This window comes from Rattus rattus, chromosome 2 (genome assembly GCF_011064425.1).
Source record: "Rattus rattus isolate New Zealand chromosome 2, Rrattus_CSIRO_v1, whole genome shotgun sequence".
NCBI lineage: Eukaryota > Metazoa > Chordata > Mammalia > Rodentia > Muridae > Rattus > Rattus rattus.
The window spans coordinates 22,328,513-22,351,336 of NC_046155.1; the positions used below are offsets into that span (position 1 = coordinate 22,328,513).

Here is a 22,824-nt window from a genome sequence, read left to right on the forward strand (position 1 = left end):
AAATAGTATTAAATAGACTCTATCCTCCTCATCACATAAATCCAAGATGTTTGTTATATTAATCATTGCAGGGAGACTCATGTGACAAAGGGCATGAGGCTTACAAACTCAAAAACATAAATGAAGGGTTACCTTTAAGCCATATCACAGACAGCTTCTTAACTCTGTCTGGGTCAGGAGGTGAATTGTTGAGAAGGAGAGGGAAATGCAGGAAAGGATCTAGTGTGGGTGTTCGAATGAATGTATACTTTGGCACTCTTTTCTAAAGATGTACTAGAATCTTCCAAAAAGAGATTTCAAGTAAATGAGTGACTGTGCATATTCAAAGATATAAAGATGTATATTGTAACTATGCACATGTGAATGAGGCTGAATTCTCTTTTGGGGGAAATGGGAGGAAGGGGATGAGGGAATGAAAGAGAGACAGAAAGACAGACTGACTTTAGCATTTGCACATTGGATGAAGTAGCTAATGCTGTAGACAGAGTGGGTGAGGGATAAAGGCCACAAAGCAGGAACAATGAAAGAATAAGAACAGTTTCTGGGAAGGTATCATGAGGTGCTGAGAAGAAGGTGTATTCTTTTGTTTTAGGATGGAATGTTCTATAGATATCTGTTAAATCCAATTGGTTCATAACTTCTGTTAGTTTCACTGAGTCTCTGTTTAGTTTCTGTTTTTATGATCTATGCATTGATGAGAATGGTGTGTTGAAATCTCCTACTATTATTGTGTGTGGTACAATGTATGCTTTGAGATTTAGTAAAGTTTTTTTAAATGAATGTGGCTGCCCTTGCATTTGGGGTATAAATGTTCAGAATTGAGAGTCCATCTTGGTAGATGTTTTTCCTTTGACGAGTATGAAGTGACCTTACTTATCTTTTTGATAGCGTTTGGTTGAAGGTCAATTTTATACTTGGTCACAAAACAGGCCTCAATAAATACAAGGAGATTGAAAGAATCCCAGGCATCCTATCAGATCACCATGGATTAAAGCTGGTCTTCCATAACAACGAGAACAACAGAAAACCCACATACACATGGAAGCTGAATAATGCTCTAATGAATGACAACTGGGTCAAGGAAGAAATAAAGAAAGAAATTAAAGAATTTAATAAAAATAAAGGCATAGCATACCCAAACTTATGGGATACAATGAAAGCAGTGCTAAGAGGAAAACTTATAGCTCTGAGTGCCTCCAAAAAGAAATTGGAGAGAGCATGCACTAACAGCTTGACAGTACTCCTGAAAGCTCTAGAAAAAAAGAAAAAAATTCACCAAAGAGGAGTAGACAACAGGAAATAATCAAACTCAGAGTCAAAATCAACCAACCAGAAACAAAAAGAACTATACAAAGAATCAACAAAACCAGGAGCTGGTTCTTTGAGAAAAATCACCAAAATAGGTAAACTGTTAAATCAGACTAACCAGAGGACAAAGAGGCAGTATCCAAATTAATAAAATCAGAAATGAAAAGAGAGACATAAATAACAACAGAATCTGAGGAAAATCAAAAAATAATCAGATCCTACTACAAAAGCTTATATTCAACAAAACTAGAAAATCTGAAGGAAATGGGCAATTTTCTACAGATACCAGGTACCAAAGTTAACTCAGGGTCAGATAAACCATCTAAACAGTCCCCAAACCCCAAAGAAATAGAAGCAGTCATTAAAAGTCTCCCAATCAAAAAAAGCCCAGGACCAGATGGGTTTAGTGCAGAATTCTATCAGATCTTCAAAGAAAACCTAATACTAATACTGTCCAAACAATTTCACAAAATAGAAACAGAAGGGACACTATCCAATTTGTTCTTTGAAGCCATATTATGCTTATAACTAAACCACACAAAGACCCTACAAAGAAAGAGAACTTTAAACCAATTCCCCTTATGAATATCAATGCCAAAATACTCAATAAAATTCTTGAAAACTGAATCCAAGAACACAGCAAAATGACCATTCACCATGATCAAGTAGGCTTCATCCCAAGGATCCAAGGATGGTTCAAAATATGAAAATCCATCAACAAAATCCACTACATAAACAAACTCAAGGGAAAAAAACACATGATCATCACACTAAATGCTGAGAAAGCATTTGACAAAATTCAACACCCCTTTATGATAAAAGTCTTGGAAAGATCAGGAACTCAAGGCCCATACCAAAATATAATAAAAGCAATATACAGTAAACAAGTAGCCAACATCAAACTAAATGGAGAGAAACTTGAAGCAATCCTATTAAACTCAGGGACTAGACAAGGCTGCCCACTCTTTCCCTATCTATTTAATATAGTACTGAAGTCCTAGCCAGAGCAATTAGACAACAAAAAGAGGTCAAAGGATTACAAATTGGAAAGGAAGAGTTCAAAATATCACTATTTGCAGGCAGTATGATAGTATACTTAAGTGATCCCAAAAATTCCACTAGAGAACTCCTAAACCCGATAAACAACTTCAGCAAAGTGGCTGAATATAAAATTAACTCAAACAAATCTATTGCCTTCCTCTGCTCAAAGGATAAACATGCTGAGAAAGAAATTAGGGAAATGACACCCTTCACAATAGCCACAAATATTATAAAATACCTTTGTGTGACTTTAACCAAGCAAGTGAAAAGACTGTATGACAAGAACTTCAAGTCTCTGAAGAAAGAAATCTAAGGTCTCAGAAAATGGAAAGATCTCCAATGCTCATGGATTGGCAGGATTAATACAATAAAAATGGCCATCTTGCTGAAAGCAATCTACAGAATTATTGCAATCCCCATCAAAATTTCAACTCAATTCTTCATAGAGTTAGAGAGATCAATTTGCAAATTCATTTGGAATAAAAACAAAACCCTGGATAGCAGAAACTATTCTCAACAATAAAAGAAATCCTGGGGAATCACCATCCCTGACTTCCAGCTGTATTACAGAGAAATAGTGATTAAAAATTATGTGTTATTTGTACAGAGACAGGCAGGTAGATCAATGGAATAGAATTGAAGACCCAGAAATGAACCCATATACCTATGGTCACTTGATCTTTGACAAAGGAGCTAAAACTATCCAATAAAAAAAGACAGTATTTTCAACAAATGATGCACGTTCAACTGGAGGGCAACATGTAGAAGAATGCAAATTGACACATTTTTATCTCATTGTACAAAGTTCAAGTCCAAGTGCATCAAAAATCTCCACGCAAAACGAGATACACTAGAGCTAATAGAAGAGAAAGGAAAGAGCCTCGAATACAATAGGCACAGGGGATAATTTCCTGAACAGAACACCAATGGCTTATGCTCTAAGATCAAGAATTGACAAATGGGATCTCATAAAATTGCAAAGCTTCTGTAAGGCAAAGGACACTGCCATTAGGAGAAAACAGCAACCAACAGATTGGGAAAAGATCTTTATCAATCCTACATCCAGTAGAGGGCTAATATCTAATATATACAAAGAACTAGACTCCAGAAAACCAAATAATCCTATTAAAAATGGGGGTACAGAGCTAGACAAAGAACTCTCAACTGAGGAATACCAAATGACTGAGAAGCACCTAAAGAAATATACAAAATCCTTAGTCATTAGGCAAATGCAGATCAAACCACCCTGAGATTCCACCTCACATCAGTCAGAATGGCTAATATAAAAAACTCAGATGACAACGGATGCTGGTGAGGATGTGGAGAAAGAAGAACACTCTTCCATTGTTGGTGGGATTGCAAACTAGTACATCCACTCTGGAAATCAGTCTGGAGGTTCCTCAGAAAATTGGACATAGCACTACTTGATGACGCAGCTATACCACTCCTGGGCATATACCCAAGTGATGCTCCAACATATAACAAGGACACATGCACCACTATGTTCTTAATAGTCTTATTTATAATAGCCAAAAGATCGAAAGAAACCCAGATGTCCTTCAACAGTGGAATGGATACAGAAAATGTGGACATCTACACAATGGAGTACTACACAGCTATTAAAAACAATGACTACATGAAATTCCTAGGCAAATGGATGAAACTAGAAAATATCATCCTGAGTGAGGTAATCTAGTCACAAAAGAACCACATGTTATACACTCACTGATAAGTGGATATTAGCCTAAGAGCTTGGAATACCTAAAAAATAATTCACAGATCATATGATGCTTAAGAAGAAGGAAGAACAAAATGTGCATGCTTCATTCCTTCTTAGAGGGGAGAACAAAATACACATAGAAGGAAATATAGGGACAGAGAGTGGAGCAGAGAATGAAGAAAAGGTCATCCAGAGGCTGCCCCACCTGGGTTTCCATCCCATATGCAGCCACCAAAGCCAGTTACTATTGCTAAGGTCAAGAAGTGCTTGCTAACAGGAGCCAGATGTGGGTGTCTCCTGAGAGGCTCTGCTGTAGCCCTACTGATACAGATGAGGATGCTTGCAGCTAACCACTGAACAAGGGGACCCTAATGCAAGAGTTAGAGAAAGGACTGAAGGAGCCGAAGGGGTTTGCAACCCTATAGGAAGAACAACAATATCAATCAACCAGACCCCACCAGAGCTCCCAGAGACTAAATTACCAACCAAAGAGTACACATGGAGGAACCCATGATTCCAGATGCATATGTATCATAGGATGGCATTGTCCAGCATCAATAGGAGGAAAAGCCTTGGTTCTGTGAAGGTTCTTTCCCCAGGGTAGGGGAATGCCAGGGCGTTGATGTTGGATTGGGTAGGTGGGTGGGAGTCGGAGCATCTTTGTAGAAGCAGGGGGAGTGAGAGGGGGTATGGGAGACGGGGGAAGGGGATAACATTTGAAATGTAAATACATACAATACCTAAGAAAATAATATTAAAAAAACAACCAAGAACAGTTGTTGGGCTTTTCTTTTTCTTGTCTTCTCTCCAACCAGCATTTAGATATGCTTACTTCCACACTGACTGTTGTTGGTCAGGTCCTTTCTAGGAGACCCTTTTTATAAGCAATGATCCACAGGAATTAATTCACAAGCATCTCCATAGTTAGACTGTCTTGCTATTACTCCTCAGTATTAACACAGAAACAGAACCAGAAAAACAGCCAATAAAATATGAGTAGATATGTTGAAAGTGATTGCTTCTCAAAGGAAACTCATATGTGTAAGTTTCTTTTTAATTAGAATTATTACTATGTTGCAACACCAGAGGTTTAGAAAGCAACAGTGTAAAACTTGTTTTACTCTCTTTGATACTTTAAAAACATACACGGATTAGGATTGTGACCCAGATAGTCCCTGCTTCTTAATTTTACTCCTCCTGTCTGTACCTTGATCAGAAACTGTTTTCAGCTAATTCTTTGCTTGCGCTAATTACGCTGGCCCAGTCCTTAAAATAACAAGGTACAAAGATCTAACTTCATCTCATATTAGAATTTTAATTTCTACTTTTCAGACAATTTAAAAACTAAAATTGATGCTCAGGGAGTTTCTTCTTTTCCCTTCCAAACTATCCTTTCTGCGTGAAGCACTAATTTTCTGCTCTGCTGTGTCTAAGGTCTGCCTCCTTGTGCCAAAGCAATGGAGTTGCTAGGACAGAGACAAGTGGGTTTTAAAATAATTTTATTAATTTAATACAATCTTGTGAGGCATATGTAGAGAAGCTGGTAAACTGTGCCTTATGGGCATATCCGTGAAGACTTCTATCTACAAAAGTTGGAAGGGGCAGAAAATGCCTGTAAATTGTAAACAGGTATCATTCAGTCTATTTAGGATTTGACTAAGACAAAACAGCTTAATCTGCATGAGCTCACTCTTCTTGAGTTGGGACATCCATTTTCTCCTGACTTTGTATGTAGATGCCTCTGGTTATTTGATCTTTCACTTTGATATAGACCTTGGCTCCACTGGCCATGGGACTTAGGGTTTACATTGAAACAATATACTAGCTTTCTGGACAGCTCATCGGGGCACTTTTCTGTCCTCTCTTTAGCCACATCTGCATGCAAAGACATTTTCTATGTGTCTAACTGTGTCCTTTGATTTTGCATCTCTGGCAAACCTGAAGGAATAAAACCAAAAACTATCTGTGTATGGAGAGTCCTAGGAATTAATGATGTTCATTTTCCTACATTGGTCTTTGGATGAATTTTTAAAGTTATTCTTTCAAAATCTTAAGAAATAACACAACAATTAGCACACGCAGTAAAATAGGTGAATTTCCAAACGATAGCTTTAAGTGTAGGAAGAATAAAAAAGAGGAGCATTGTCTATGTGACTGTCATTATATAAGATTTTAGAAAATTCACATTTATCTCTAGAAATAGACAGCATTCTCATAGTTGCTTTGAGATGGGAGTTAGAAGCTGGGTTAGAAGGGGTTCTGTATAAGACAGGCCATAAAGAAACTTTAGTGGGCAAAGGTTGTGTCCATTATCTAGATTGTAGTACTGATTTTGAGTATCAAAACTAATTAAGTTGAAATTTTAATTTAAAATCTTATTTTAATTGTAGTTCAACAGGATCTTAAAAGAATCATGACTCAAAAAGAAGAAAGAAAAACTTCAATTCCTTCCAGCTTCCAGTGTCTATTTTAGAGGTGAGGGACCAAAGGGAAAGAACCTTTAGAGGCTCCTTGTGAAGCAAGCATCAGAGCCAGCGTGTTAGCCGGAACCTCTGACCAGCATCCGGGCTTTCTCAGAGAGGTTCCTCCTCACCCAGAACCTGACAGGGTTCCGTGTCATGCTGACACACTTACTAACTGAAGGCGACCCACTGAAGAAAACAACCAAGTGATGTATTTGACACTTGATTGTCCTCTACTGAGGGCATAAAGGAACTTTGAGTAGTATATGATTGTGGAAATTCTGTCCTAACACGGAACAGCAAAATTTTAGTTTTAGAGAAAACACAATTTTAGTTCTTAAAAATATATGAAGTGAGACCCCTATTGCAATGTCTCATGTTAAGGAGTTCTTCATTTAGCTGCCTTTCTTTTCTCCCTTTCTTTCTAAATTTCTCTTTTTTAATTGGATATTTTCTATTTACATTTCAAATGATATTCCCTTTCTTTCTCTTCCTTCCTTCTTTCTTTCTTCTTTTCTTTCTTCCTTTCTTCCTTCCTTCCTTCCTTCCATCTTTCTTTCTTCCCTTCTTTCTTTCTTTCCTTCTTTCTTTCTTTCTTTCTTTCTTTCTTTCTTTCTTTCTTTCTTTCTTTCTCTCTTTCTTTCTTTCCTTTTGAGGCAGGAATTTGTTATGTAGTTCTACTCACTATGCAGCCCACACCAGCCTTGAATTCCTGATCCTCCTTCAGAGGGCTGGGATTCTAGCTGTATCCTACAGGCCTGCATGGCTCTGGTTGCCTTTTTAATAACTTTGTTTTTAGTAGTGACTAATTTCCTCATCTGAATTACTACAGACTCTGAGTTAACGGAAACTGCATACAAAGCTGCATTTAGTTTGTTTTCTTTATTATTATTATTTGTGTGTGGGGGTGCATTCGTATGCAGATCAGTACATATGTGCTATGATATGCATGTCTCTGTACATGTTGTTACAAGACAAGTTTGTGCATTGCCTCCACACGAATTCTGGGAGACTTAACTCAGATCACCAAGCTTGTGCTTTCACCTGCTAGGACACCTCACCACCTCTTGTCTCCCACTTTACTTTAAAAGTTGAAGCCCAATACTTTACCTGTACTTTTTCTAGAATATATTTAAGAGGCAATTTGTTGTCTGTATTTGAAGCATTTATCCAACAAAGGGCCAAAATATAAAAGAGAACACAATTAATACCGCTTTTGACCAGAATACAGATGGAAAAAAGCTATTTTAATAGGACAAAGAATGAACATAGTGGTTTAAAATATAAATAGAAAAAAAGGGACAGGATTTTTATTTTTCCCTATTTTGAGCAATTTATTATGACTTTATCAGAAATACAAACATTGCTTTTATGTATCAGTTTGTTTCTTTATTTATTTGTTTGTTTTTACTTAACAAAGCATTGTTGCACTTCTACACACAAAATTCCCTTCCCATTAGAAATATTCACCCTCAGCCCATGACCTGCCTCTGTTGCAGACCCTCCAGATCTAACCTCTGATCAGTTCGGAACAAAGTGTCTTTGTTTGGCAGAGTTGGTCTGAGGAGACAATCTTTCCTCACTACCAGGATAATCAAAGTTTGGCTGGACCTTTGATCAAAGATCACAGACTATGGTCCTGAAACAGAAGGAACATAATAATTTGGCATATGTCCTTCCAGCCCAGTGTTCTGCAGGTCCAGTTGGAGAAGATAAGTTTCCCTGGCAAGCCACAATTATGGGACCTAATTTCAACCCATATCAAGGTGGTGTATTCTTTCTATTAATTTATTTTCCTAAAGACTACTCCTTCAAGTCACCTAAGGTTGCATTTACAACAAAAATTTATCATCTAAATATTAACTGTAATGGCAGAATTTGTCTTAATACTCTAAGTTCACAATGGTCTCCTGGTTTATCTATTTTTAAAGTTCTCTTATGCATTTGTTCACTGCTATGTGATTGAAGTCCAGGTGTTCCCCTAGTGCCAGAGATTGCATGAATCTCTAAAACAGATAAGTACCACAGAATATCTCAGAAATGGACACAAGTATACCTTAGAGTCCTAAGATCTGTATTATAGCTGAAATAAACTTTAATTACTGTTAAAAATAATCAATCACTTTCTTTTGCACATATAGATTTATTTTGAGCCTTTGATCTCACTATTCATATGCCATCAAGATGTCATATAATATTCTGATAAGAAGTACATGCTTCCTGCTTTCTAGAAAAAAAGGCAAAATGGAATAACAAAAGCCAGAAGATTGCACAATGACCATGGGTCAGAATACTGTCCTCCATGCTAAAGACTGAAAGATAAGTGCCTTCAGACTCTTAATGGAAGAGGATTAAAAGTAGTACTGTAGAGTTGTGAATGGCATCTGACAAGTGATGGTCAATTGGCTCACACAATCTTATTCCCTTCTTATAAACTTGTATCAGTTTTCTCCTGTTGTTTTAATTATTCTCCACCATCTCCATGATGTAAGCAATAGAAATATATTAGGGTTCTGTAGGTCAGAGGTCTAGTGTGGGTTTCACTGGGCTAAAAGTGGCAGCGGACCAGATTCTTCCCAAGAGACTCAGGGGAGCTCATATCCCTGCCCTCTTTCCTCACAAACAATAGTATTCTATCTTTCTCTATCCTCTCTCTGTCTCCCATGCCCCTAGGTTTCTTTTACATATCCATGTGATAAGGTTGGGCACAACCACAAAGCCATTTTAGTCTTACTGAGCCATCTACTTGCATAATGAAGACATATTCACAAGTCTCAAGGATCAAGATATAGGCATCTTGGGAAGTCATTGTTCTAAGTACCACGAGAGGAAGATATCAAAGCCTTCAGGGGAAAAGATAAGGGTACAGAGTAGCTGAAGGGGTGTGTTTTAGAGAAATGTCTACTGTTGTCATTGTCAGGAAGGGTCAACTGGAAAAGTCTGTCATCCATAGACAATAGGAGGTAAGAGGGCAATATACTCAAGTTATGCACATCCCAACTTCACACACAGAGTAATCCTTTGTGTTCCCTAGATTGCTAAATTAACCAGTTCTCTCATGTCTCTCAAGTCTGACATCAGTTTCAGTCAGGGTAGCAGATGGAACCCCATCATTATGTTTTTGACATTTTATAGCAGTGGATTGAAATAGTTGATAATTATGACAACAGAAAACAAGTTGATGGTTTGTAAACCATTTTCTTGAGTAAAGTCTATCATGGATCCACAAGAAAATAACAGTAAACAACATATATCATATATATATATACATATATATATATATCCTTTAAGAGGAAATGTTTTTGACTTGGAAAAATAAATCTATTATATATATAATATATATACATATATATAATATATATATACATATATATAATATATATACATATATATGTATATGTACATAGATAATGCAGTATTAGATTTAGTTTTAAACGAGCACAGAAAAGCTCAGTTTGCAAAGAGAAAATGTGATACAGAAATGTCAGATTTATTTTACTTTAGAGATCTCAAAAGAAAAATGTTGTGTCATATCTTCTGTGTTCTAATTAAATGCCTTTAATATCCTACACAGTCCCTTTAAACTGTATTTTCCTTAGTGAAATAGATTTTTAATAAATGAGCTCGATAAGATTAATACTCACTTTAATTTAACAGCCAGCTACAAGTATAGCTGGAGTCCATGGTCTTAGAATTAATTACAGATTTGAAACATACAGCTTAAGCTGCAAAAATCAGTCATGGCTGACAGAGCTGAGGTCTAGACCCAGGGAGACAGCTGGGGATGTCGAGGGAAACCCTTTAAACCAGGAAGCACTGAAAACTGCCCCCACTGTTCTCTTGGGTTTTACATACTGTGAGCATTTGGGGTGTCTGTACAACAGAAGTGATTGGTGTCCTCAAAGGAGTGTGAATTAACACTGTGTTGACTAGAGTAGTTACTTTAGCATACTTGAGTGTGTTCTTCCAGTCCCAGCTGAAAGGGAAGGACGGAGGTGGGCTATACTGTGGCGGTTGAGGAGGATAACAGCTGCTCACTGCAGTCCACCCATGCTGGGCCCCTAGTGAGGCGGTCTAGATTGAACTCTCTCAGGCTTAACTCCGCAGCTTTGCTTTTCTTCTCGGCTTGTGCCCACTACCTGGACCTTGAGGCCTTTTCTGTTTTGTTTGCTTGCTTGCTTATCCTCAAATCGAATTGTCAGTTGAGAAGATCAGGGAAGCAGAGTCCTTTACACGCTTGACCTTGACATGTTTTGAGGACATCACAAAGCAGCTCAGATCCACAAGTCAGGAATGCCTTCAGCTACTGACTTTTCTTTTCCTGTGCCAAAGGCATCGTCCTTAGGGTTTCTTGCCCACTGACCTCGCTCCTGAGTTAGACTCTCCTGTGGAAGCACAGGCAGGTGGCGTGTGGTGGGGCAGTGCAGTTGTACTCGATAGTTGACACTTGGACCTTGGGTTCAAACTGTGCCTGCCACTTCACCCTGCATGTAGCTTTCCTTCAATTCCTGAGACGCATCAAGCATTTGTGAGGTAGATATGAGCTGAAATATATCTGCCGTCTTTATTTTAAAATAACCTCTTAAATAACATGGACCAGGGAAGGAACAGGAGAACAAATGGAATCGTTCACACAGGATGGCAGAGCAGGAAAAATCTCCTGGTGGGTGATGAGTGACGGAGGAAGGAGTCAGTAGGAAATGTATGTGATAATCTGGTAAGTGCCGAGCTCTGTGGTTTTTATATGAAACACAGCTCTATGACAATGGTATTCATGGTGCATTTGTTATAGTTAAGCACGCGTTATCTTTATGGCCAATACGGAATGGCTTTGAAAACATCCTGTCAGGAGGTTTGTAGTGTACTGACTTTTTTAATACAAGGTAATGTTACTTTGAAAATGATATTCCCTCTAAGATTTCACCATAGAAACCCACTTTATTACATTGTAGCTTCCAGCCGTAGGGAAATAATTCAAGCACCTGATTTCTGGGGTGACACTGTCAGCTTTCAATGGGGGTGCTTGTAAAGATTTAAAATGATTACAAATATCTGTAATTTATATTATGAGTAAATATCACAACAACACCTAAAAACAGGATTGAAGGTTCAGAACATGACATATTTGTAATCACAGAAATGCAGGAGGAATCCAAACACAGCTAAAAATATTAATTGTTTGACAGGTGGGTTCTTGCTTCCTAGTGATTAATTCTCCTCATCATCTTATCCCAATTTTAACAAAAACAGCAACAGCCATCAAACCCAAATAAATAGATGTGAGGAAGTAGAAGAGTGTACTGGTGCTTCACAGGAACAAGGGGAGAACTCACGCTCCGTAGCCAGAGGCAGTCAGTGCTGCGAGCTAAATGAACTCGGTTCCCTTCTTCTGAGAGTGAAGCTTCACAAACTTCAGTATTGACTGCAGCCTCAAGCATCAAATTGGCGAAGGAGAGATTTTTGAAAAGTTAAGAAACAAAAATTCTTCACGATGAATCAAGATGAATGAAGGAACACCAGGGGTCACAAAGGGCATGTTCTTTACTCGTTAAAGCACACCATGGTTTACTTATGGCTTCAGATGCATGATGAAGAAGCATCTTACAGGAAACATCAATGGCCGTTAAGACTTTCGCTGTCCCCTTATAATTTCCTTAATGTAAGGCTAATTTTGACTGAAAGTAGGTCATCCAAACCTTAGAAATAATCTATGAAATACCTTCTATTGTTAAAACTATTAAAGTATGAAGTTTGTTTATCCACAGTAGTGAGCAATGATTTAAGTTGTATAAGCTCCCGAAAGAAAAATCTAACTTTTTAGGTTTTCAGTATATTGACTTTCAATAGTTTCCTTTCCAGAGAAGGTTTAGATTTACAGTATTAGTAAACAGCAAATACAGAGCTGTCCCATTCTCCCATGCCCATCTCAGATGCACAGCCCCTCTAAACGTCAGCATTCTCTTCCAGAGGGTAATACTGGGAACAACTGTCAAACCCACACTGATTGACTCGGCCCTAACACACAAATCAGTAGTTTACAAGAGCTCTGCTTTGGGGATTGAACACGTTATGAATTTGAAAAGAAGATGGGCAGCATGTATCAACTGTGGTGCGGAAAAGGTGGAGAGGATTTCACTAGCATATGAAACACCCGCGCTGTACCCACTGACCTGTTCCTCCTCAATTCTCAGCAACTGCTGTTCTTTTCAGAGTTAACCATGGTGTTTTGTTTGTTTGCTTCACTTCCTGGCATTGTGGCTGAGATAAACCCTGTCATCTGCATAGGTCTGATTGGGGTAGATCAGTATGGGACAGAGTCAAACCAGGTAGTGTGTGGACTCTTAATACTGGTTACTTTTACTCTCTGTAGGCTTACTTTCCTTTGTGTCATTTTGTGTCTTGATAAGTCACTTATCCACACTGAGTGACAGCTGCTGTCTGGATGCAGTGCCACTGTTACCCATTCACCCTCCAAGGAACATGGCACAGTGGGTCCTTCTAACATGACTAGTTGAAGACATGATCTGAAGAGGGTGAGGGGTACAGTATGGGCAACATGAATAACGTCACTGTAAATATCTGTACGGTGTTTTGTGTAGACACAGCTTTTCAGGTGATTTGGGTGTGGCCAATGTGCCAGTGAACTTTTGTTTACTGTGACAAATCCACAAACAACTTTAGGTATTTCGTTTTAGCCTATAGATTCCAAATCTAGAAGGTGTGGTGGAGCCACTCAAACTCTGAGAACCAGAAAGCTGAACAGAGAGATAGGAAGGGGTGAGAATGAGAAGCGCCTATCCAAGGCACCCCATCGGTTAAGTGGCTTTCTACACTAGAACCTACATTCTAGAGTTCCCACCACACTCCAGCAGTTATCTCAAACCATGAATCCATCATAAAAGATACCACTGTATCAGAATACCCATGACCCAATAGCCTCTGGGAAAACACTTCACAGACACATCTGAAGCTCACTTTATTCGTCTCCCAGATGTTTCCCAAGACAGTTGAGAAGGCACTCAGAGAGAACCATCCCAGTCAAGAAGCACTGTCCATAGATGGTGTGGTAAGGCCTCCTTAGTCCTGGATGCAACTGCCAGACATGCATGCAGCTCAAAGGCAGAACGATTGCCTGCGTGGGAAAAGAAAGAGGAAGAAAGTGAAGGGGAGGACAGCAGGCTATCTTGTGAAGTGGCTGTGTTCTGTGTCCCCACAGCCAATGAATAAGGGGTTCTCTTGTCCCACATTGTCAGAACTGAGCGGCGTCATGTTTGGAACTTGCGCTGTTGCAATAGAAATGAAGGACAGCTCATTTGTGTAACTTGTGTCCCTCCTGGCATATGATGGGAAGCATCTTGTATATTCCTTTCCCTTTAGTACATCTTCCCTGGGGCAGTTGACTATTCCTTTATTTTTGACAGGTTTTAATGGTATTGTTTTCTAACAGTTGAGTCATGAGAGTTCTTGGTCTATTTTGTATAACCACCCCATATTAGTATTTGGTTTGCATATATTTTTATCCAGGTCTGTAGACTCTCTTCTGATTTTCTTGTCTGTATGCTTCACAGAGAATATTTTAGCTTTAATCAATGCCAGCTGACCAGTTATTTCTTTCATGTTTAGCACCTTTGGTATTCTGTCTGAAAATTCATCTCCATGTCTGGGCAAGTATAGAGTTTCTTTATGTGGTAATTTCTGGAAGTCTTACACTTTTGTCTTTTACATTTAGGACTATGGATATTTTGTTTACCTTTGGGAATTGTTTTATGTCTGTCACTAGATCCTTTCTCCTCTCTCCCATACTGCACCCTAGTCTTTTCCTGTGCTTGATAGGCAGCTGCCTCATTGTTCCAATATTGCCTGGTGAAATGGCTGTTTTCTCCAATGCACTGTCTGTGCTTCTTTGTCAAAGATCAGATGACTATATTTATAAGTGTCTATTTCTGGGATATCTATTATTACGCTGATCAAATAATCTGTTCTTTTGAAAATATTACAATTACGTGAAGTGATTCACACTGTCAAACTCATGAAAACTAGAATTCCTTTTACATCTGTTTCACAGAAAATTTCTGGAAAATATTTGAAGTTTTTGTAGAACATGTTTTCCTAGTGTTAAAATCAGTACTGATGTGTTTTTTTTTCTTGCAGAATTTAAAGATTAATTCACAAAAAATATTTTCTTGGTAGCAATTTTGTTTTTCCGTACCTCTTTGTGTATAAGCATGTGTGTTTATCTAAATTACATGTATATATTTATTGTGTGTGAAATCCATGGCTTATACAGGTCAGGGGCCTACTTCTTGAGTTGGTTCTCTCCTACCATACAGATCTTAGGGAGGATCAAATTGTGGTTTTCATGCATGGCAGCAAGTGCCCTTATGTATTGAGTCATCCATCTTACTGGCCACATGTATAAGATTTAAAACCACATATTTCTAGGAAGTATGTTCAATGAACTCTTTGGAGAATATTAGATTACACTATTATGTGTTTTCTTTAAGGTCATTCTCTCACAATTTTGTGATGAAGAGAGATGAAGAAATATTGTTGGAATATATTAATATAATAGAATAATCTCCCCAATACTTTTTGTAATTCTGTTAAAAAACAAACAAAAAACAAAACAGAAAAGAAAACCTCAGTTCAGGAACAGATGTAAAAATTAGCCAATAAATCCCAGATATACATAAGCATCTTTCATCTTCTGTTGTCTTAGTATCTTCTGTATGGTGGCTAAAAAGTGGAAAAAAAAATCTAGTTTAGTTTAAGCCTAATTTAGTGACTTAATTTCGATAAGAGTTTTGATAATATCATATCATAAAATAAAAGTCTCTGGCCATTTGGAGGAGGTGACATATCCTAGAAGATTGATTCACGGTAGCCAAGTCACCAAACACAACTTTGTAAGCCTTGCCCACCCCTTAAACCACAATGTAAGTTTCACATCGTGTAGGAACTATGTCAGCTAATTGTGTAAGACTCTTTGAGCAAAGACTTGTACCCTAGTGACCAGATCACATAAATAGGAAACCATCTTGGAGGCTGTGAGATTAGAACAATGGGAAATGAATTTCAAAAAGTACTGCTTTCAAGGATACTTTGCTCTTTGTCTCTCCAGGGGAGGAAGATTTAGACTGCATATCTTATTGTAATCATAGAATGTATAGCTAAGTCTCTTCTTCAAGGCTACAATGCCTTTTTTGAGGTTGATAAATAGAATGCATTGTTAGTTAGAGTCGTGACATATGGTTTCAGTTTCCAATATTATGATTAAATTTAAGATTAGATTCATGTTTTGGTAATTTTGTTTCTGTTGGGAAAATCTAAATATAATAAATAGCATGACAGCTTACGTTGAATTTCAACAGTTTTACATTCACTCTTACCTCATTCAAGTTCAGAGTTTGCTAGACATCCAGGTTGTATGTACTTAAAACCAACCTTGTAATTATATATTATTTTATTTATGTAAAGATGGCTTATACATCTTAATAGTTTAGCACTTCTGCATCCCTCTTAATAAGATGTGCCTGTTTCTTTTATGGACAACAAATTGTTAAAGGTTTGTTTTCCGTTGTGAAGTTGTTGTCCGTGGTCTGAATGATGATGTAAATCTTCTATTCAATGTTCAGCCCACAAATCACCCTCAGGAAGTCAGGAAGCAGATATCGTGCTGAGGCCCTCTTTTCTCCCCGCTCTCATCTTTGTCAACTCTACCATGATTTTCCATGGTATTCTGATGAAAATGAATGTGTGTGCCTTTCAGTTACAAATTAACATGTCAGCATATTGGCTGCAGGCAGGCTGTAATTCTGAGAAAATGGAAACAATGAACTTGGTATTCAAGTTATGTGTTCCTCCAAAATGTTTAGTAAGTGCAGTGTATTGTTCATAAGCCCATTATTTCAGAATTACACCAAAATTGTAAGTACAAGAAAATAGCTAAGGAGCCAGCATTAGGAATTCAAATTGTGGTAGATCTTGCCAACATCCGACTTTATTTTGACTCGTGGCTTGAGTCCTTTGCATATGTCTACTAAATAACTAAGCATTTTTCACCTTTACTCTATCAGTGGTAATGGGGTTGCTGGTGGTGGTGGCAATGGTGGTGGCGATGGTGGTGGCAATAGTGGTGGCGATCGTGGTATGTGTAGGGGGCTCTCTTGACTCTTCTAAAAAGAAATAATTAAGTCCATAGACATAGATGATTCGAACAAAAGGCTAAGCAAAGCAAAGCACTCTGAGGAGACATAGGCATGATCTGCCTGAGGTGGGGAGCACCCTAGCAGGATCTGGGTTGCCAAATTTTTAAAAATATTTAATGAATATTTATGAGGCATGTGTGATAGATATAATCATGGTATAAGATGACCCCTTTTCCATCTCAAATCATGGTGAACCAGATCTCCCTTTTAGGGTCTCCATAAAAGGAAGTCCTGTCAAAACCACATTGCAAGCAATATTTACAATGACCTCCCGTCTTTGATGATGGCGAGCCCTGATCAGCACACATGTATGAGCAAATGCCCTGGGACCTTCATTTTTGCTGCAGTAGCAACAACAGAAATTTAGAGGAGCTCTCCCCACACTGAGGCACATGACCAGCAGGAGGCACAGTCACCAAGCTGCAGCTGTGTTTCTCCTTGTGACTAATGTCTCCCCTACCTGTTGTCATTTCTCTCACAAGGACTGGGTACCCTAGCATTGATTTTTAACCCCCAGATTTGTTTTTGCTGTAACATTTTCACATGTCCATTTTACTTACAGTAATAAATTTCTTCTAAAAGTATAAGACATGCTTGTTTGAGACATTGGATTTATTTGTATTAATGCTAATAAAGCAAATGGAACACTCACCACACATATATCATACTTTATAGCTATAAGGAAATGGCACAACTGACTAATTGTCTTTTTTTCTTGGTAAAAAAGTAAAACATTGGGAGAGTCTATACTTATTCGATATGAATTAAAATATTAAGTGTAAAATTTAATTGGCAATAAGTGTGTTTATCACATGCGATCTGATTCTTAGGGTGGCTCTGAAGAGCCTTTGGAATGTAGAGTGACATGTTCAAATATTAAGGAGGCATAAAGAGGTTCTGACAAATGGGAAACTCTTGACAGCATATTAAATACTCAATCACTCTTATGTCATGATAGCTCTGAATTTTGGAAGGCTATGTTCTCAGGCATCCTTGGGGAGGAACCTGAGAGGCACACGATTTACTGCCAGTCGAGATCTCAGTGCGTGAGAACTGTCTTTGTGATTCCATGCTCTGATGACTCAGCGTCCTGATGACTCCTTTAACAGGAGCACCAAAACCTTTGTGCCTCCTCCTTGAGAGTTTACTTTCTTACTGCCTTGATTTCACATAGAAATCTGAACTTCAATGACAAAACACCAAATCCCTCCATTACTTTGTTTGCTGAGGTGTAAAATAACTCTCATTTGGAGTCAGAACAAGTCCAACCCAACCTCCACTGATACTGCGGAAAGAGATTAGTTCCTTTAATTTAAGGGTGTTAATACCTCCCATAGGACAGACTCTATAATGAAGTCAGAACAGATCATTAAATAGTTATGACAACTAGATTTTGCTGAAATTGCTAACAAGACTAGATAAATGTAGTACTCACTAACTGATGATTAAATTAGGTTCATAACCACCCCTACTAATCTTCCCCTTGGTTTTCCCAAACACATGCTCAAATAACCCTTATACTTAGGCAGTGACAATGTACACAAACAAGGCACGTTCTAACCGCATCGTTTTTAACTATCTCTGTGGGAGGAGAGTGTGGGTGTGTGTTTGGATGTACACAGATGACTGGGTCTGCGCGCATGTAATGGGGAGACCAGATGTCAACCTCAAACGTCAGTTCTCACACAGGAACGCACACTGCAGATACTTTAGTAGGGAAAAGCACTTGCTGCACAAGTATAAAGACCTGAGTTCAAATCCCCAGATCCCACATGAAATAAGCCAGGTGTAACTGTATATGTCTGTAACTCCAGCACTGGGGAAGTATAGACATGTGTATCACTGGTCAACCAGCCTAGGCCAGATAGCAAGTTCAGATTCAATGAGAGATCCCGTCTGAAGGAATAAAGCAGGGAGTGATGGAGCAGGACACTCCACATCCTCTTTTGGCATCTGTAGCATATGCATGGGCTCAGTGTATACCTGCATAGCTGTACACACTCGTGAGTGCATGCACACACATGCACACACACACACACATATATATATATGTATATATATATATAAAGAGAGAGAGAGAGAGCGCTACAGAATCAATAACTACAAGATATTTCTTTTAAAACATGTAAAATAAATGCCTAATTAAGGCAACAAGATGAAAATTATAACGGAAAAAACTAATTTATATCATGGTAGCAAATATGAACAACATAAAATCATCAAAAAAATCCTCTGGTTTTTTTTTATAAAATTTCACAGAAATAATAAAAAGAAAGAATAAACAAACGTGCTTCTAGTTTGAAAATTAAAGGTTATAAATAAGTCCACACATTCAAAGTAGATCTTCAGAATAAAGCTTTTATGTAAGAGATATGTGATAACAAGAGATAACAAGAGGTAGCCACAGAATGCACTTATAGTACACAGTCTTTCCCATTTAAAAAGAGGAAAAAGCCAAGGAGGGAGGCACTGATTAATTCACAGTTAATAATTTGGGGATGAATTAAGTTAGATGCCTCTTTTATATAACCTGCTAGAATAACTTTCAAGCCTTATGGTGCATGTGTAAACATGAAAATAAAATGCAGCCGAGTGCAGTCGGACTTTAGATTGTAAACATCTGAAATAGAAGATGCTGGAAGGAATCAGAGAAAGACAAGGGAATTTGACTGGAGGGTCGATAAGGAAACATTCAGATAAGAAAAGAAGGAGGAGGCTATTGTGTCAGGAAACAGAGGAAAGGGAAGAGAAAGGAATAAGGAGACAAGGATCTCATCGAGGAGGAGGCTGGAAAGCCAGGAGCCTGAGGCCTCCCAGCTTGCTGAGCCGTGAGAAGCTCACCCTGGTTAAGGTGCCCTGGGTTAAACACCACAACTCCATTCCACAAGCACATTAAGACATAGCATAAGTAGAAGCAAATAATTAATTTCAGGGATGAAATGCTCAACACTGCATTTATTGTAGCAAAGAATTGGGAACAATCTAATCTGCAAGTGACACACTGTGGCTTATGTCCCAGGCCAGGAGTCTGGTAGGGAGCAGGGAGCCGCCTACCATCTCAGGTGGGTGCCTGGGTGCCCGGGCTCAGCCTTATCAAGTTTCCTGGCACGGTCCACTGTCCCACAATACGTGGAATTTATGCTCCATAGGAATTTCAAAAGAACATGCAGAGAACAGTGGTGCGTAAGAACAGACATGGAAAGAGCCTTGAACGGGTATTCCAGGGATCTGGGAAATTTTTATCCAAAAAGAGACATTAAATTGTGGATATTAGTATAGGATAGTTTGTAATCTGTTTTTTTTTTATTTATTTGATTCTTAAAAATTTTAAAACCCTTCAAATTAAGCTCCCCAGTGGAGGGAAACTTTCTGACCTCTCTGTGTCTAGAACTTAGGATGAGAATGAAAGAACAAAGATTGCAAGGCCGTCTTCTTCCCTCAGTCTAGGGAGCAGTTCTCTGGAGTCCCTGGCCATAAACGGATGCTTGGTAGAAGATTCCAGTCATGCATCCCCAGCCCCAAAGATCTGCGTGATAAAGAAGGACTGATTCCGTTGCATTACAAAATCAGATCTTTAGGATTTTCTGTTTAGTCCAGAATTTAGCCACAGTATTATGTAGGATCTTGGTAGCTGAGATGCTGAGTCCTCATTTGCTAAACTGTAATCAACCACATAAGCTGCGGCGATAGTCACTAAGTGGCAAGGCCGTGGGGCCTCCTCACTTCTGCTTGAGATAACTACATAAATAAAACAGTATGTGTGTACGTGAGCCTCACAGGCAGACTCTGGTGGAGGGGCTCGCTGTCGATTGAGTTGTAGAATGGAGATGTGTGCGTGTGTGTATGTGCATGTGTGTGTGTGCATGTGAGCATGTGTGCGTGCATGTGTGTGTGTGTGTTTGTGTGGTGTGTGTGTGTGTGTGTGTTTGTGTGTGTGTGTGTGCATGTGTGTGTGTATGTATGTGTGTGTAGGGCTCCACTTTCCTTTTCCTTCTTGCAGCTAGGATTGAAAACTAAATCTTCATCAGCTGATCTTATAAAGCAACATATTGAGAGAAAGAGAGATTATGCAGGGTCTCTAAAAATGTCTAAAACTGCCAGGAGAACTTCCGCTTTCCATTTCTTTTAGGTAGATTATCCTTGGCCCTGACGATGTATCTGCACCAACTGTGGATGCTGAAAAAAAATTCTGGGCCATGACACAGCCAGGTTAAAATAAATCCTCTGGGGTTGAGACCCAAGCATCAGTATGTTTATGTTTCTCCTAGTAGCACTGATGGAGAGTTAATTTTGAGAGCACATGCTTCTTAATCGAATCTGAGGTCATAGTTTATTTCAGAAACTGTAGTGGTGTGTACAAGTGTCCATGGGGGCTTGACAGAGAGGGCTGTGGATAAAGCTTAGGATGTTTTTGTTACCTTCAGTCATTTTCTTTCAGAACAGATGTTTGGCTTACATGCTGAACATGTAGGCTGGAGGATACAGTCCAACACAGTTTCCCACAGCCTGAGGGGTTCCCTCCTCCTAAGGGAACTCCAATCAAACAAAGCTGGATCCTTGACTGTTTGCAGAAGAGAATTGCAGGATGAGTAAGAGCGAATCAAAGTTAAGTTTATTATGATAAACACGGGTACATGCTTAAACATGGATATTGAGTAAGGCTGACACACACCTGCTAAGGGAGATGGAGAGGGAGAGGGAGGGGGGAGGAAAGGGGAGGGAGAGGGGGGAGGGAGAGGGAGAGGGAGAGGGGAGGGAAAAGGGAGGGGGGGGGGAGAGAGGGAGAGGAGAGGGAGAGGGAGAGGAGATAAGTAAAAAGAAGAACAAGAACAAAATGAGAGAGAGGAGAGGTTTTTAAGAAATTCAGAGTACACATTTAAGACATAGGCACTGGTTTCTCGAGAGAACTGCACTAAGATGTCTACAATGCCTATTTATGTGACTCTGGAGCTTTTAAATCAACATTGCTTCAAGGTGTCAACACGCTGATGTACTTGTCTCTAATCCTGAAGAATTTCTTTCTATACATTCCTTTGTAAGATGTTTTTGTGAAGTGCTGTCATTGGGATTGTGATCAGTGCACACACGCTCAAACTGAGGGTTTCGAGCATCCTGCCCCTGGTGGTTTTTAGCATCTTACTTGGGATGTCTTTAGGAAGACATACTATCTGCTCAGTTGAGATTTCTGACTCCCTGTCAGATTTCAGGGAGTGGCTTCTATTTTGTCTCATGCACCCTTAATCTTTACTAAATTTTCATCTTGCCTCAGGAACAGTTCGCACTTCCATTAAAAAACTGTTCTCATTTGTTTCTTGAAGTTCAAGCCAATGTGAGTCTTCATCTGCCTTGTTTTGATTGAAATTTGGGCATAAAAATGTTTTGCTTTCCAGTTTTCTGTGGGACAACACGAACCCTAGTATGACACTGAAGAAAATGAGCTGTAGGTTATGTGGGTGGTCATGACCTTCACCCTGCTGTGTGATCCTCTCCTGGAAGACACCATTCTTGCCCAGTGTTCTAGTATTTCACATGAAAGTCAAGCTTCATGTTTGTATGTAAAAAACAGCTATTTATAAAGCATTGAGAATTAACTCAGTTTTAAAAAAATCTAACAGCATATCTATGGGCATTTTCTGCTTGCAGACCAAAAGTGGTGGGTGCAGCATGGATTCGTTTGCGTAAGATGTACCTGTTGAAGCTCCGTGATCTGGTTACCTCGTTTGCATACTTTAAAGATATTCACTTGTTTGGATGTGAAATAAAAAACACAGCTGTTGTTATAAAAATTATCTAGTATCAAAAATAGGGCCCAGTTAAGATTAAGTACTGGCCAAAGTGATTGATCATGAAAGTGATATCAACTTGTCTCTTACTAAGGACAAGGGACAAGTCAGAGTCCACTGATCAGCAGGTTGCGTTAGAGGAACACTGAAATCTGCAAAACAAACAGAGCATTAGTTGAGTCATAGCCTTGGATAAACTTTCTTTCATCTTGATGAACACAAGTGGCTCTCTTCATGGGGAAATCTTGACTGGGTCTTGTTAACTCCCAAGTTCAAACTACTCATCTGATGCACTACATGTC

The 22,824-nt window shown here is 38.8% G+C and overlaps 1 protein-coding gene and 1 pseudogene across 1 annotated transcript in view; both read left to right on the forward strand.

Moving 5' to 3' along the window:
• Window positions 1–22,824, forward strand: part of Trpm3 (transient receptor potential cation channel subfamily M member 3) — an 851,352-nt gene that overhangs the window by 118,315 nt on the left and 710,213 nt on the right.
• Window positions 8,165–9,363, forward strand: LOC116891036 (annotated as a pseudogene).